This window comes from Lissotriton helveticus, chromosome 7 (genome assembly GCF_964261635.1).
Source record: "Lissotriton helveticus chromosome 7, aLisHel1.1, whole genome shotgun sequence".
NCBI classification, from domain to species: domain Eukaryota; kingdom Metazoa; phylum Chordata; class Amphibia; order Caudata; family Salamandridae; genus Lissotriton; species Lissotriton helveticus.
In genome coordinates, this window is record NC_136068.1 from 1,949,476,322 (window position 1) to 1,949,492,188 (window position 15,867).

At 48.3% G+C, this 15,867-nt stretch overlaps 1 protein-coding gene across 5 annotated transcripts in view; it reads right to left on the bottom strand.

Moving 5' to 3' along the window:
* LOC144770963 (double-stranded RNA-specific adenosine deaminase-like) overlaps positions 1–15,867 on the bottom strand; it is a 344,975-nt gene that overhangs the window by 293,292 nt on the left and 35,816 nt on the right. For 3 of the 5 annotated variants that reach the window (XM_078655824.1, XM_078655823.1, XM_078655822.1), the window contains 2 exons: positions 9,720–9,808; positions 9,493–9,603 (listed from right to left, as the gene is read on the bottom strand). The exons of 1 other annotated variant lie outside the window; for it this stretch is intronic. The gene's annotated coding sequence lies outside the window, so the exon portion shown is untranslated. Of the gene's footprint in view, positions 1–5,767; positions 5,827–9,492; positions 9,604–9,719; positions 9,809–15,867 lie in introns of all 5 variants that reach the window. One more of the 5 variants, XM_078655825.1, reaches the window with a different exon arrangement.

The window sequence follows — 15,867 nt, forward strand, 5'->3', positions numbered from 1 at the left end:
CTGCTGGGGACGTTTGCGGATCTGTTTTCCCTCACGCCGGGGGTCACCAGGTGGTGTGTCCACGATGTGGACACCGGAGACAGCCCGCCTGTAAAACACCGAGCTTTTCGAGTGCCCGACCGGGTTCGGGCCTGCATCCAATCAGAAGTGACCAAGATGTTAGCTCTGGGGGTAGTGGAACCCTCCAACAGTCCCTGGGCCAGTCCCGTTGTCCTGGTCCCTAAGGCCGCCACTCCCGGAGCAGCTCCGGAACTCCGGTTCTGTGTCGACTACAGGGGATTGAATGCTGCCGACGCCCATCCCATCCCCAGGGCGGATGAACTGATCGATCGCCTGGGGGCCGCAAAGTATCTCGGCACCTTCGACCTCACGGCGGGGTATTGGCAGATCGGCCTTACTCCCGGGGCACAAGAGCGATCAGCCTTCTCGACCCCAGACGGCCACTATCACTTCAAAGTGATGCCCTTCGGCATGAAGAACGCACCCGCAACCTTTTTAGAGACTCGTAAACCAGGTGCTGGCCGGACTGGAGGAGTACAGCGCCGCCTACCTCGATGACATTGCCGTGTACAGCCTCCACTGGGAGGAGCACCTGACCCACCTCCGGACGGTCCCGACGGCCCTTCGGCGGGCCGGACTCACCATTAAAGCCAGCAAATGCCAGATAGGCCAAGGGTCCGTGACATATCTGGGACACCAAGTGGGGAGCGGCCAAGTGGCTCCCCTCCAACCAAAGATAGACGCCATCCAAGCCTGGGAGCCCCCGTCACCCAGACCGCCGTCTGAGCCTTCCTGGGGCTCACTGGATATTATCGGCGATTTATAAAGAACTACGGGAGCATTGTGGGGCCCCCTTACAGAACTGACCTCCAAGAAGCTACCAAAGAAGGTGCACTGGACCCCTGCGTGCCAAACAGCTTTTGAGACTCTCAAAACTGCCATGTGCACCGCCCCTGTGCTCCAGGCCCCCGACTACAACAGGGAGTTTGTGGTCCAAACGGATGCCTCGGAGCATGGCATTGGGGCGGTCCTGTCACAAGTTAACTCCGACGGGGTCGACCTTCCCGTGGCCTTCATCAGCCGGCGGCTGCTGGCGAGAGAACAACGATGGAGCACCATCGAGAGGGAGGCCTTCGCCCTGGTGTGGGCCCTCAAGAAACTCCGGCCCTACCTCTTCGGCACCCACTTCCGAGTCCAGACCGACCACCAGCCCCTGCGTTGGTTGATGCAGATGCGGGGAGAAAACCCGAAACTGCTGCGCTAGTCCATTTCACTACAGGGGATGGACTTCACGGTGGAGCATCGCCCCGGCAACGACCACGCCAATGTTGACGGCCTGTCCAGACTCTTCCGCCTCGGCGAGGAGAACCCCCAAGAAGATGGGTGACACTCCCCTGCCTTCAGCTGGGGGGGGGGACACGTGTTGGACCCGGCCTTATGGCGTGGTCCTACCCCTCCCGCATGGCGGGCCCAGGACGACATCAGCTCTCCACCGTACCTCGGGCGGCCCCCTCGGCCCAACCCTGCACGCCCCAACACCGTAGGTCCGGCTACCAGCCCGGACCCCCACCACCGGCCTGACCCCAGCGTAGGCCCATCACGTCCTAAGCACGAGGCCGTGCCCGACTCCATCTTGGGCCCACCACGTCACAACCACGTGGCCTCGGCCCCAGCCCAGGCCCCGGCGAAGCCCCGACATCGAGGCACCAAGATCCACCCAGGTGGTCGAGTGGCCACTCGACAGATCCCGGAGGAAGGGGAGTTTCGATGGCCTCCAGCCCTCCCCGGACGCCTGGTATCAATCGCCCTCCGGCCTCCCTGGGCGCTGGCTCCACCCCCCTGCTGGGTGTCTGGACACCATCATCCCGGCCCCTCTAACCCCCAGGCGAGAGGGTCCGGACATCAAAGGACCTCCGTCCTATATCTGGGCCAGCCCCGGAGTAGGGCGGCAGTTGTATCCTGGACTGGAAGCCCTGCTGACGCTGTCACGGCCGACACCAGACGAACTCATCCTCCCCGTAACCCGACGACCTTCTGAGAGCCTGCTGGCGCTGCCGCGGCCTACCTGGCTGAACCTGCTGAGAGCCTGCTGGCGCTGCCGCGGCCTACCTTGCTGAACCTCCTGAGAGCCTGCTGGCGCTGCCGCGGCCTACCTTGCTGAACCATCTGAGAGCCTGCTGGCGCTGCCGCGGCCTACCTTGCTGAAACATCTGAGAGCCTGCTGGCGCTGCCGCGGCCTACCTTGCTGAAACATCTGAGAGCCTGCTGGCGCTGCCGCGGCCTACCTTGCTGAACCTTCTGAGAGCCTGCTGGCGCTGCCGCGGCCTACCTTGCTGAACCCTCTGAGAGCCTGCTGGCGCTGCCGCGGCCTACCTCGCTGAACGATGCTGCAAGCCTGCTGGCGCTGCCGCAGCTCGACCTCTCGGAACCCCCCAGCTCGAGGATTGAGAGCTGTGCGTAGGGTATCCCTTTCTCTGACCTGAGTAAGACTGTCCCGCTACCGTACCCCCCTTTACGAGACTTTACAGATCCCTCGATCTGCCTGTACATACTACCAAGAACCAGCAACCTTTTATTATCTATAAAAGTTTAAGAACTTGACCTCTTGTGTGGTGTCCATCTGTAGTGTTGTGATTACTCTGCTGTACGATCCTAGGAGAGGACCCTCATTCAGGAGGCCTCTCGGTAAACGCTCGGCTACTTCTCGACGGAGAGGTGGACCTAGGGGTGGTCAGTCAGACATCTTCTGCCTCCCCCGGGGTCGCCTTTCTAACAGTGAGCACTCTTGATGTGCTCAGCCCCTCACTCTATTCACTGGCAGGGCTAGGGTTGTTAGACGCACCACAGGGGGCAGAGCCAGCATTGTGTGGGGAAAGCCCAGCCCTATTCAGGACCCAGGTGCACCACTCCCTCACATCACACATGCTAATCTCAACACTCACCACCGGGCAGACCCATCAAGACTCATGGAGCCTGGCACCCCAGCCAGCTCCAGCCAATCACACGCCAGCACATTCACTGCACACACAGGCACACTTCTAGAAGTGGCACTTCCACACATACACGCCGCATGCATCATTGCGCAGCATTCAATCACACGAGTCCGCACATACCAGACTCAAGCCTGCACACCCCACACATCAGGAACTACCAGGGACACATACATTCCCCATGCATTCCAATGGGAGGGCAGGCCTATCTCACCACATGCACTCAAAGTGCGCACGCACTTTCCACTGGGACACAGTGAAAGTGCGCAGAAACCAAAAATCACCATGTCACCATTAAAAGCAAAAAGTTTAGGGGTGAACCTGCCAGAAGGGCCAAGTCCAACACAACCCCATTCCAGCCAATACGCAGGGTAGACCAATCACCACCGTGATGGACTTCCCTGCTTGGGGCGATAGAACACGGACCCGGGCCCGTAACTGCAGGGACACCCTCCTGTTCTACGCCACGAAGAACTCATGGGGTTCCTTCTCAAAACACTGTCTGGACCAACTGGGCTACCTCACTGGTACTCCCGTGCTGACCGCGGCCAGGACCAGGCCCTGGGCCACCCAAGTGCCACCGGTCCTTGCCTATTCACAGAGTGGGGGGGTAGTAACCCCTGGCACATAGGAGCCATTTTCCACTCTTCCTGTCTGCAAGACAGGACTAGACTGCCACTGGTTCTCCAGCCTAGGGTCTACACCCTCAGGCAGACCGGGAGTCTCAGGGAAGGCTCTCCTCCCCTTACCTCTTCTCCTAGGGTTCCTCTTCCTCTGGCGAGGGGTACACCTAGAACGCCATTCCAACCCAGGGTTTAACCCCTCAGGTTGCACCGGGGACAGAGGTGGGCTCTCCCACCCTCTGCACCCCCTTCTAGAGGTCTGCACTCTCCCAACTGGAGCGGTTCCTCTGGAAGAAGAACCAGTCAGGACACTGGTTACAGTCGTCCTACCCTTCAGGTCAGGCTGATCCTGAACCTGGCCTCCCAACCTCCGGTCTAAAACCTTTGGTGGGATAATTGCCTGGCACTCCAGGACTTCTGGGGACTTACACACCGTCCCCCTGAGGCTAACAAATGACACATATGTTGTGTGACTGTCTGTCTGGCGCAGATCTCCCGTCCCCTGTCCACCTGACAGTGCGCGAAGATCCCCCAGAACAGAAGTGGTGTCACCATGGTCACTACAAGGGAACCGTGCCCAACTGGGTAGTCCCTGACCCACTGGTTCTTCCACTGGGGAACTCATCCCCCAATCACTCCTCACGCTGGACTCCTGTACCCTCCCTACCGGAGCGGTACTGCCAGACTCTAGAACCACAGGAGCTCTGTTTACAGACGCTCCATGTCCTCTACTCACTAGGAGATCTTCCTCAAATGGACTAACAGGACAGCCTAGGTCCCCAACCTGGTGTTCCCTCAAGAAACCATCCAAGTCCTGAGGCAGGGCTTCGTGCGTCTGGGGACCCTCTGTCACCCTCTTACTCCTGCTCCACTGAGCCAGGCAGTAAGCCCCTACACCCTCCTCGCTATCCTGGGACCTAGCTGGGCTACACTGAGCCTCCTCTACCACGCTGGGCTGGAGGATACCTGAACCACTACTTTTGGAATCACTCACCAATGACGCTAGAGAACCTCTAGCACCTTCCCAGCGCTCTGCTTCCTCTGCAAGGAGCTCTGGATCAGTAAAACCACATTCCAACAGGTGTGTGCGCAACCCTGGTGAACAACAACTGAGCAGGTGCTCTTTGACAATCATTTCGAACAATACGTCAAAATCATCTTCCGTGTGAACCTGTACCCAATCAAACAGTGCTCCATGACATTCATCCTCAAACTCCTCCCAAGACTGGTGAGACCGTTTCTTACTGTCCCTGAACTTCAATCTTAACTCCTCCTCTTGGGACAATACGACAAGTGGGGTTTTCAGTATTTCAGACAAGGATGGGCGCACTGCCTAGTGTGAACGTTGGAGTATATAAGTGGCTACTTTTACGGTGTGGTGCGGAAAGGCGAACGGATAAGGCCCCTTAACCGTTCCAAAAGTAGGTAAGTCCCCAAACCTACGAGACAAAATAACAGCAATGCCCTCGCACACAACAAACAAGGTATATCAACCGTGGTTATGAAAAAGATAATGTTCAATGCATAGAGCCATTCATGAAGACAATAGCAATCCTGTTCAGTTTCTTGGGAATGGATAGAAGTTTATTGGTTCCACAACCAGCCGACACGTGTTTCGTCGCGTGGGAACAACTCACTGCGACTCCTCAGGGCTGGGAAAAAAAGCATAATAATAGTAGAGATATAGAACACTTGGTCAAATTCAGTGCACATATATACATTAATGATATGTGCATGCACTGTGTACAGTGGTGGGTATAATGTGAATGGCGTGTTGTAAAGAAGAAAAGAAGAAAAAAAGGGAACCCACGAGCCATGATTATAAAACTCCACACACCGTGAAGGAAGTGGCGGTGTGGAGAACACAGATATTGGTGGCGAACAAAAGCTATTATCACAAAACATAGTGTTCTCCATTAAAAACACAATGGTCAAGACTAGCATTGTGGGATGTTGGCAGGTTGCGTACTCCAAAAGATAAAGAAATCCACTACACAAAAGAGAAAGGAGCACCACAAAAGGCCTGGTTAGGAGGCGTGACATGCACCGTTTGAATTGTATTTACACGTTTCTTTTGTAAAGTGAGTGCATGCACGCCCACTGTGAAGCTTCCCTTTTGAAGGAAAAAATAGCACATTAAAAAAACTCGCATACCTTAAGACACTACCTATAATCCTATAGGTCAGGGGTGAAGTGTCTGTACAGTCTGATTGCTGTAGTAGAGAAGAAAATTTCGAGAGGGCAGGGATTAATTGGGGGGTTGGTCAGAAGGGAACAGGATAAACTAGGGAAAGCATTTATTATTGTTTGCCCATAGTCCTCATATGTCTGTGAAGTCACCGACATCATTCGAGTAAAGACTAGATGTCTAGCAAAACCTCTCACCGTGTAAAATCGGTAATCAAACCCGTCTCTGTTGGGTCCGTGTGAAGTAAGAAAAGGAGAAGAAGACGTGCTAGAAGCATCTAGGGAGGTTCCAGGTGTGGTGGTACCCTCCTGTATAGGATAAAAAGGGAGGGCATGTCCAATCCCTCCGCCATCGCTGATCTCATCTTAACACTGGACCTTGACCTAATCATCATGACTGAAACCTGGCTAACTGAATCTTCTACACCTATAATGGACATTCTGGTTCCTCCCAACTACCACATCATTAGACTTGACAGGCCCGGCAAAATAGGTGGTGGAATCGCATGCATTTACAGGAACAACCTCTCTGTTCTGAAAGTCACCTCCCCCTCCCTACCCTCCCCAACTTCCTGTGAATACATCTGCCTTGATATTATCAGTGAGGGCAAACCGATATGCTCTCTTCACGGCATTTACCACCCACCCGGGGACAACCTCACCTTCTCCCAACAAATCATGGATATGATCTCAACCAATTCTGGTCGGCAGCTCACCCAAATATACCTCGGTGACTTCAACCTCCACTGGAACGATCACAATGACGCGGTGGTAAATAGTCTTAAAAATTTCCTCAATGCCCTTGACCTCACCCAAATATGCAACAGCCCGACCCACGAGAAAGGCTCTATCCTCGACCTTATCATCTCCAAAGAGGACTCTATCCAACTAGAGTCTATCCAACCCTGTGAGTGGTCAGATCATCATATTGTCACATTCTTCATCAATAAAAAAGTTAAATTTAACCCGGTGCAACCCTCCAAGCCCAAAGTCTGGAAAAGAGACCTGAAAAAACTCAACCCAAACTCTTTACCCCCTAACAGCTGCAATCTCCTACTTCCCCCTACCGGCGCTACGGACGTTCAATCCTTGACTGACCACTATCTCAACACTATGACCTCAATAATTAATGAGGCTGCACCTATGCAGCTAAAAAGAGTCTCCACTAAAATCTCCAATCCATGGTACGACGGGAGTCTCAATGAGGATAGACGAGCCATGCGAATGGCAGAGCGCACCTGGAGATCAGCTCCCTCTGCACTGCACCTAAAAACACTGAGGAAAAAGAGAAACACCTACTTCAGGAAAATAAAACGCTCAAAATCAGATTTCTTCAGCCTCCAGCTCGACCAAGCAAAAAACCGTCCGAGAAAACTGTTTGAGCTAATCAGATCACAAACCAAGGAACAACCCCAACCACTCAGCACTATGCGCGAAGCACCCTCTTGTGAAGACTTCTCCGCTTTCTTTATCCAAAAAACTGACAACATAAAGAGCGATCTCCTCATTGACGCAAGCCTCTACTCCAAACCCCACTGCATAGCACCCACTGAACCAAAAAACAATGCTACATGGTCATCCTTTGGCACCTACTCTGAAGAAGAAATTGGCAAACTGCTCAGCACCTTGAAACCATCCAAACACCTCACGGACCCCCTTCCTGCTAACGCTGTAAAAGACTTTACCCCTTTGCTCCTCCCACTCTGGACTAAAATTATCAACAGCTCACTTCAACAAGGAACCATCCCTGACTCCCTCAAAGTTGGACAAGTCACACCTTTACTAAAGAAACCTACAGCCGACCCCTCTGATCTAAACAATTACCGTCCCATTACCAATATTCCCACTCTCGCCAAACTGTTGGAAAAATGCGCACAACTACAATTGACGAAACACATTGATCAGTTTGATCTCCTCAACTCTCATCAATCAGGCTTCCGAGCAGGACACAGTACGGAAACTGCTACGACTCACATAATTGACGACGCCCTTCAAATCCTAGATCAAAACGATACCCGCCTCCTCATCCTTCTTGATCTCTCTTCAGCATGCGACACCGTTAAACATGAGAATTTACTCGAACTACTAAACACAAGAATGGGTCTATCTGGGACTGTTCTCAAGTGGTTCACTTCCTTTCTACACAACAGGTCGCAGAAATTCAAGAGCAACACCCTGATGTCCTCGCCAATACCTGTATCATTAGGCGTCCCCCAAGGATCCTCCCTATCCCCAACTTTGTTCAACCTGGTTATGGAACCTCTCACCACCTTGTTACAAGCATCCAATGTACACTTTCACATGTACGCCGATGACACCCAACTATATCTCAAATTACAATCCCCCAAAGACATTTTGCTCCTGATCTCAACGATCAGAAGCACCCAATCCTGGCTTGCCGATAATCATCTCAAACTCAATGCTCTGAAAACAGAGTTCCTTCTGATCTCACCTCCCGCGAAGATCTCTACCACTCAAATTTGGCTTAAACACCTAACTGCACTCAATGTCCAACCCACCATCGTGGACTCAGCAAAATCTTTAGGCATAACACTCGACACCAATCTCAACATGCAGCAACAGATCAGCAAGGCAACTAAGGGAGCGAACTACCAAATCAATACCCTGAGGAAACTTAACCACTTCCATGCTAATGACAAGGTCAGCTCGTCATGCAGTACACTGGACCTGTGCTAATGACGAGCTGACCTTGTCATGAACAATGGGATTTTAAAAAGTCCAGCACTCAGCGGGAATTGCCTTAGCATTGAAGGTGTTAAACCCTTCCTCCCAGCCAAAGACTTCCAAACTGCAGTACAAGCACTAGTCATCCCTCGAATAGAATATGGCAGCATCGCCCTCTGCGGACTCCCCCTAACTACTACCGCACCCCTAAGAGCTTCTCTAAAAGCTGCAGTGAGACTCATCACTGGGTGAAAAAAACACTCACATATTTCCCCGGACTTGAAATCCCTGAACTGGCTGCTTTTTGAAGCCAGAATACATCTGAAAAACGCCTGCATGACGCACAAGGCTGTACACATGAGCTCACCCGGCTACCTCACTCAGAAGCTGACAATTTCTGGCGGCTCTAGAATCACTAGAGGCACAAACAATCTTCTGCTGAAGCCTCGAAGATTCCGGAAGGAAAAAACGTATAAACGCTCCTTCTCAGGAATGGCTCCCAGGATCTGGAACTCACTCCCTCCTGAAACCAGGCTCATCTCCTCCACTACACTTTTTAAGAAAGAAGTAAAAGCTATCCTCATGGCTAAATACACTTGAACTATTATTTTGGACTCTTTAAAGAGTCTGCACCAATCTGTACTACTTGCTCGATCCCTTTGCTTATTTGTATTACTTGTATTATCGACTTACCGGATTGTCTATGCTCCCACTTGTTTGTACTATTAGCATTATTGACGTACCTGTTTGACTATGCTCCCTCATGTACCTACCCCACCCCACTTATTACCTACAACTACGCTATGCCCAATGGCCTGTTATTTACTCTACTGTTCGTACCCCTTCTTTGTAAAGCGCTCTGATATCTGCAAAGATCTTGTTCGCGCTATATAAAACTTTCAAAATAAAAATAAAAATAAGTATACGAGGAATTCTATTTTGTATCCTTTTATGAGAGCCCCCCTGAGTTGTGCCTGGCATCATATTGCCTCAAAGTCGCCACTCACCGTAAATCGGAGTGGTGACCGAAGTAGGACTAATTGAAACTTCACTTGGTGGTAATCCCACGTAGAGCAGAGTTCCTAAGTACACGGATTAGGGGTATTCCGTAGGCCGTGCTAAGGGCGAAAGAATGCACGTGTTAAAGGATTACCGTGTGTCCTGTTATTTATATTATTTTGAGAGTCAATAAATGGTCTGCAATAACTCGAGTTCAAAAGGTCGATTTGGGTACCTTAATGAGTGTGTACAGCAAGCCAAAACCAGGATGGGATAGTTGTGCAGGTTCCGTTTCTCGTGGGTGCAACCAGAATTCGGAAATATCTGCAAGGATAAGGCAGAAGAAATTTACGGCATTAGTAGCAATCCTAATGAATCATACTGTTATGGTCATGTTATACGATGATCATTCAATCTCCCTTTGTGAGAGAACTCACCATAGACGTGCTATCCCTCCTCCTTTGGTTCCCGGTCGCCGTTTTTCAAAATACAGACACGTGACCGGAAGGAGGCTGGGAATATATACTACTGGTTAACTGAAAGACTAGAACGTGAATCTCCATTGTGAAATCCACCATTGCTATATTTCCGTGGCCCCTCATATCGAACCCCGAGGTCGCCGACAGTAATGTCATGGGTGAGAGATTGTAATAAGAATCCCAATTTTTAAAAAATGTCATAAGAATTATAGTTCTAAGGAAGGTTCTCTGATTCAAGTCGGCGGTGACAACAATGACCGGGCTGTTAATCAGTATGCTCACTAATTCGCAAGCATTTTGGTAGTGTTAAGCCGCACCGAGTGTGTCAAAGAGGACACGAAGAACACCCATATCCCAGTGACTTCGTGAATCACAAAAAACAATTCTTATATAGCTCAATAAATTGTCTAGTGTTACATGGTCATTATCTTTCATAAATGTGTACAGTGTAAGATTACGAAATACAATCATATGCAACTTATACATCACAAATCAAAACCAACGATTCAGATATATTCTCTCAAATTACGAATAAGATACATTTGGAGAACAGGTTTTTATCCAATTTGTGATACACAGACCACAATGAGGTCCAAGGTGTATGCCTAGGGCTACTTGAAACAATCGACATTTCTACACCATGGGCACCCCTGGTCATCAGGCAGTAGGTCCTTCAGTCGCCTAGACAAAATTGTAGTTCGGGGTCATAATTGAGCCCGTGTTCAATGCAATGTAAGCGCATTATCCACATTGCTTCCCTTCGCCTCAATGTAAGTTCGCGATTTCCACCTCTGATATTTAGTAGAATAACATCAATGCCATAAAAGCGAACCTTCACGTCGTCCTCCATAGGCTGACATTCTGCAGTGTGCAGTGCCACTGGATATTTAGGGTCTCTTTTCTGTATGGCTCTCATATGTTCTGTCATCCTGTCCTTGAGAGGCCTAATAGTGCTGCCCACATAGTATTTGCCGCATTGGCATTCTATGATGTAGACAACAAATTTGGTCACACAGGTGATGTTTTATTTAATGTTATAGGTTTCTTTATCAAATCCTGTAAATGTTTTAGTCCCATGTTTGCTCCATCTGCACATTGAGCAAAAACCACATCTAAAGAAACCCGTGCTGTGTTTGGTCATCCAGTTGCTAACCACGGTGTTGTGAGAGACAGTTGGACTAAGTCTACTTCTCAGTGTTTTACCTTTCCTATATGTTATCGCTGGCGTATCTGGAATTCATTCTCTCACTGTAGAGTCAGTTTTTAAAAGATTCCAGTGTTTGTTAAAACTTTTCCTCACAATGTGATGTAATGCGCTAAATTCTGTAATTAGTCTCACCGTGTTGCTGGAGGACTTAAGCTCCGTTCGTTTCTTGAGACTGTCTGGTCTTTTGGTTTTTCTTATTCTCTTTTTTGCTTTGTTTATAGTTTCCTCAGAGTATCCTCTTCTTGAGAACCTGTCGCTCATGTTCACAATGCAATTGTTGAATTCAGCTTGTTCACTACAATTGCGTCTAGCTCAGAGAAATTCACCATAGGGGATGGAACGTATTTGGGGTTGTGGATGCGAGCTAGAAGCGTGTAGAATGGCATTGCAAGAGTTGGGTTTCCTGTAGAGTCTACGGTGTAGGGTATTGTCTTTAACATAAAATTCTAAGTCTAGGAATTCTACGCTATTCTTACTGTGTTGCATCGTGAACCTAATCTCCCAAGTGTTGCTGTTGAGGTAGTCAAAAAAATGTTGTAATGATTCATCAGAACCAGACCAAAGTAATATACAATCGTCAATATATCGACCCCAAAAAATGATGGAGTCGATATATTGTGATCCTTTAGTTCCCCAGATGAGGTCCGCCTCCAGAGCTCCCATGAAGAGGTTGGCAAAGGAGGGGGAAAATTTAGAACCCATGGTCACCCCTCTCTTCTGTTGGTACCATTTACGGTCAAACATGAAGAAATTATTGGTGAGGATAAGGTCACTCATGGATAGCAACATATTAGTGTGTGCCCATAGTGAGGCTGGTCGGTTGGATAGTATTTTATTCATGGCTTCCATACCCAGCTTGGGATTGATACTAGTGTACAGGGACACCACATCCATTGTTACGAGTGTGGTGCCCTGTTGCCACTCCATATCTGTCATTATGCCAAGTATGTGTTTCGAGTCTTGTAAGTAGGAGGGCAAGTTCTTCACCAGTGGTCACAAAAAAAGGTCCACATATTCCGCTAACCTTTCTGTAGGTCTCCCTATCCCCGAGACTATGGGTCTGCCCGGAGGAAAAGAGAGATCCTTATGTATCTTGGGTAGTGTGTATAACCAGGGAAAGGATGGTCGGGATACTTTTAAGTAAAGATACTCATCATTATTCAAAAGGCCAGATTGCTAATTAATGAGAAACTTCTGAATTGGAAGCAATGCCAAAGGACCCATGGGGTTCTGTGCCAATTGTATGTAACAAGAGTCATCATTCAGCTGGTTCAGAATCTCTTCATTGTAGTCTACGAGATTCATCACCACGATGTTGCCCCCTTTATCTGCTTCTCTAATGATAATATCAGGGTTGTTACTCAAAATTGAAAGTGCTGTGCGCTCCCCCTTAGTGAGGTTGTCTTTGTATTTGAAAGTTGAATCTAGTTTATTGGTCCTGACTTTGTGGAGATCATCTAAGATGTGTCTATGGAAGTTATGGAAGTTATCTGTAGCGTGACCCCCTGGTAGCGTTGGGGTCCATTTGGATTTACATTTTAACCCACTGGCCATCCCATAGTCAGTTTCAACATCAAGATCCTCTAGAAGCCTCTCCATGTCATAAGGACTCTCCTCAAGGTCTGCCAAGGAAAGAAACAAATGTGTTGTTTGCACATCTTTTATTGTCATAATCTCAGCATCAAAAACAGTAGGAATATTCTTGGGCGGTTTATTAGTCTCATTCTGTCCTGCAAAATGTTTTTTTATTTCAGGTTACGAACAAATTTGAGTACATCAACTTTAGTTTGGCAAATATCTCCTATAGAGTAAGGATTGAAACTCAAGCCCTTGCTAAGCAGGGAAATCATATCCGTGGTCAATGGAAAAGAGGAGAGGTTGATAACCTGTACATCCTGGTTAGCAGTAATCAATTCCTCATCGCCCCTGACCTCAGTTTCTTGCGGTAATCTTCGTTGTTTCCCCTGCCTGCCCCTGTGGGTTTTGGGTCTTGTGCGTTTCTTGATGGTGGTACCCTGTTGCCTTTCCTGATGCGCTGCATTTCTAATAAAAAAGCCGAACTGGTGTTACCCATATTATCAATAAGCTCAGTCTCTGGTTCACTGAGTCCTGCTGTACTCAAGGATGTAGTACTAGATGTAGTTGACCTGTTAGTGGTGGATCTTCCTACTTGTTTATTACTGGGGATCATAGAGGCATATTTGCGTGCGTAGGTGAAAACCCTATCGTCCCTATAACCTGCCTCATCCCTTTTTAATTGGCGTGCCTTTCTAGTTTTGATCTCCGCTTGATGTTTAAGAAGGATCTCATCTAATAAGGTATAATTTTTGACTGTTGCCTCCGGTAAATTGAGGTCTTTAATTTCTTGTTCTAAAAGGGATATTTCAGTCTGTAAGTTAGTTGTTTTACGTTCCGCACTTTAAATTAGAATGTCCATTAATACCATGGAATTATTGTTAAGAGAGTCTTCCCATTTGGTCATATCTGTATCCAAGTCGTCGTAAGCGGGGAAGACTTGGGAAGGTAGTCCCCTAGGTATTTGTTTAAGTCGTATATACTGTTTTAAAGGTGGTTCCATCCCACCAGCGGGAATTTTCCTGTTTTATAAACTTATCTCCAAGACCTTCTTTGCGTGGTGGACCCGTACTCGCTGATGCTTTATGAGTGGACATACCTTTGGCCAAGTTATCAAAAAGTTCTGCCGCTGCCTTGGCTCTATCCATGGGTGAGTTAGAATGAGGTGTATTAATATAATAGTCAAATTTACAAAATTAGCACAAACGTGGAGGCGCCCGATCTGAATCCAATAGTACAATACGACAAGTGGGGTTTTCAGTATTTCAGACAAGGATGGGCGCACTGCCTAGTGTGAACGTTGTAGTATATAATTGGCTACGTTTACCGTGTGGTGCGGAAAGGCGAACGGATAACACCCCTTAACCGTTCCAAAAGTAGGTAAGTCACCAAACCTACGAGACAAAATAACATCAATGCCCTCGCACACAACAAACAAGGTATATAAACCGTGGTTATGAAAAAGACAATGTTCAATGCATAGAGCCATTCATGAAGACAATAGCAATCCTGTTCAGTTTCTTGGGAATGGATATAAGTTTATTGGTTCCACAACCAGCCGACACGTGTTTCGTCGCGTGGGAACAACTCACTGCGACTCCTCAGGGCTGGGAAAAAAAGCATAATAATAGTATAGATATAGAACACTTGGTCAAATTCAGTGCACATATATACAAGTGGAGTGGTGTGGCTCACTGGTTAGAGGCGGCAGACCCGGAAGCAGAGAACGGCCCGGGACCAGGGTTCAATTCCCGACGCGGCAGGGTCGTGGACCAGGGTCAGCGGACTCGATAATTCTCGCCTCGGTGCCTACTCTAACCAGGGATCACACTCGGCAACTCTGGGCATTAGCTTGCCTCATCTCTACAACGGCCCCCCACATTCGCCGGTGATGCCTGGTTTCACTTTGGGGATACCCAGTAGGGACCATCTCACAGGGATAGCCAGGACGGGTTCCCCAGCGGTCTACAGCGCCAGGACGCCTCAGGGCAGCAGTGCGCTTTACAAGACACATACATTTACATTTTTTTTTACATTAATGATATGTGCATGCACTGTGTACAGTGGTGGGTATAATGGTGAATGGCGTGTTGTAAAGAAGAAAAGAAGAAAAAAAGGGAACCCACAAGCCAGGATTATAAAACTCCACACACCGTGAAGGAAGTGGCGGTGTGGAGAACACAGATATTGGTGACGAACAAAAGCTATTATCACAAAACATAGTGTTCTCCATTAAAAACACAATGGTCAAGACTAGCATTGTGGGATGTTGTCAAGTTGCGTACTCCAAAAGATAAAGAAATCCACTGCACAAATGAGAAAGGAGCACCACAAAAGGCCTGGTTAGGAGGCGTGACATGCACCGTTTGAATTGTATTTACACGTTTCTTTTGTAAAGTGAGTGCATGCACGTCCACTGTGAAACTTCCCTTTTGAAGGAAAAAATAGCACATTAAACAAGCACTGGCGTTGCCAATAGGTTTCGCATTTGGAAAGTTGGAGCTATTGGTTTTGTAAATGACATTTTATATTTATATATTGTTATTGACAATGCCAATAACGATATATAAATATAAAATGTCATTTACAAAACCAATAGCTCCAACTTTCCAAATGCAAAACCTATTGGCAACGCCAGTGCTTGTTTTGTGCTTATGTTCCTGGTTAATTTCTGAAGGGAGCCCTAAAAGCCAATGTGTGGGTACTGTCAAACAACACCATATGAGCTGGTGACTGATGATGTTTTTTCCGTTAATCACCATGGAAATAGTTTGGCAGTAATTTGTGTTGTTTTCATAGGGCTGTTTGAAGTAGGCGGGTGTGAAGTTGGTTCGTGGTTTTGAGGGAGCTTGTGTGGGTGGGGGCGATCCTGTTTAATGGAGTTTGCAAGTTACCATGGCATTTCAGGTGTAGGCTGTGATGTTACCAAGTTCCCTAGTGTATCCTGGCATACACAGGCGCTGGCTTAGGCTTCATATTAACAGATGCCCTTAGCATTAAATAAATTACTGAATAGTGTTTCTGGTTAAGTTTGATTACCTGCTCCACTAAGATGATGGCACATCCCGCCTTACATCTACACTTGTGTGTCTTTGGGAAAGTGTGGCATAAATGAAATGCAC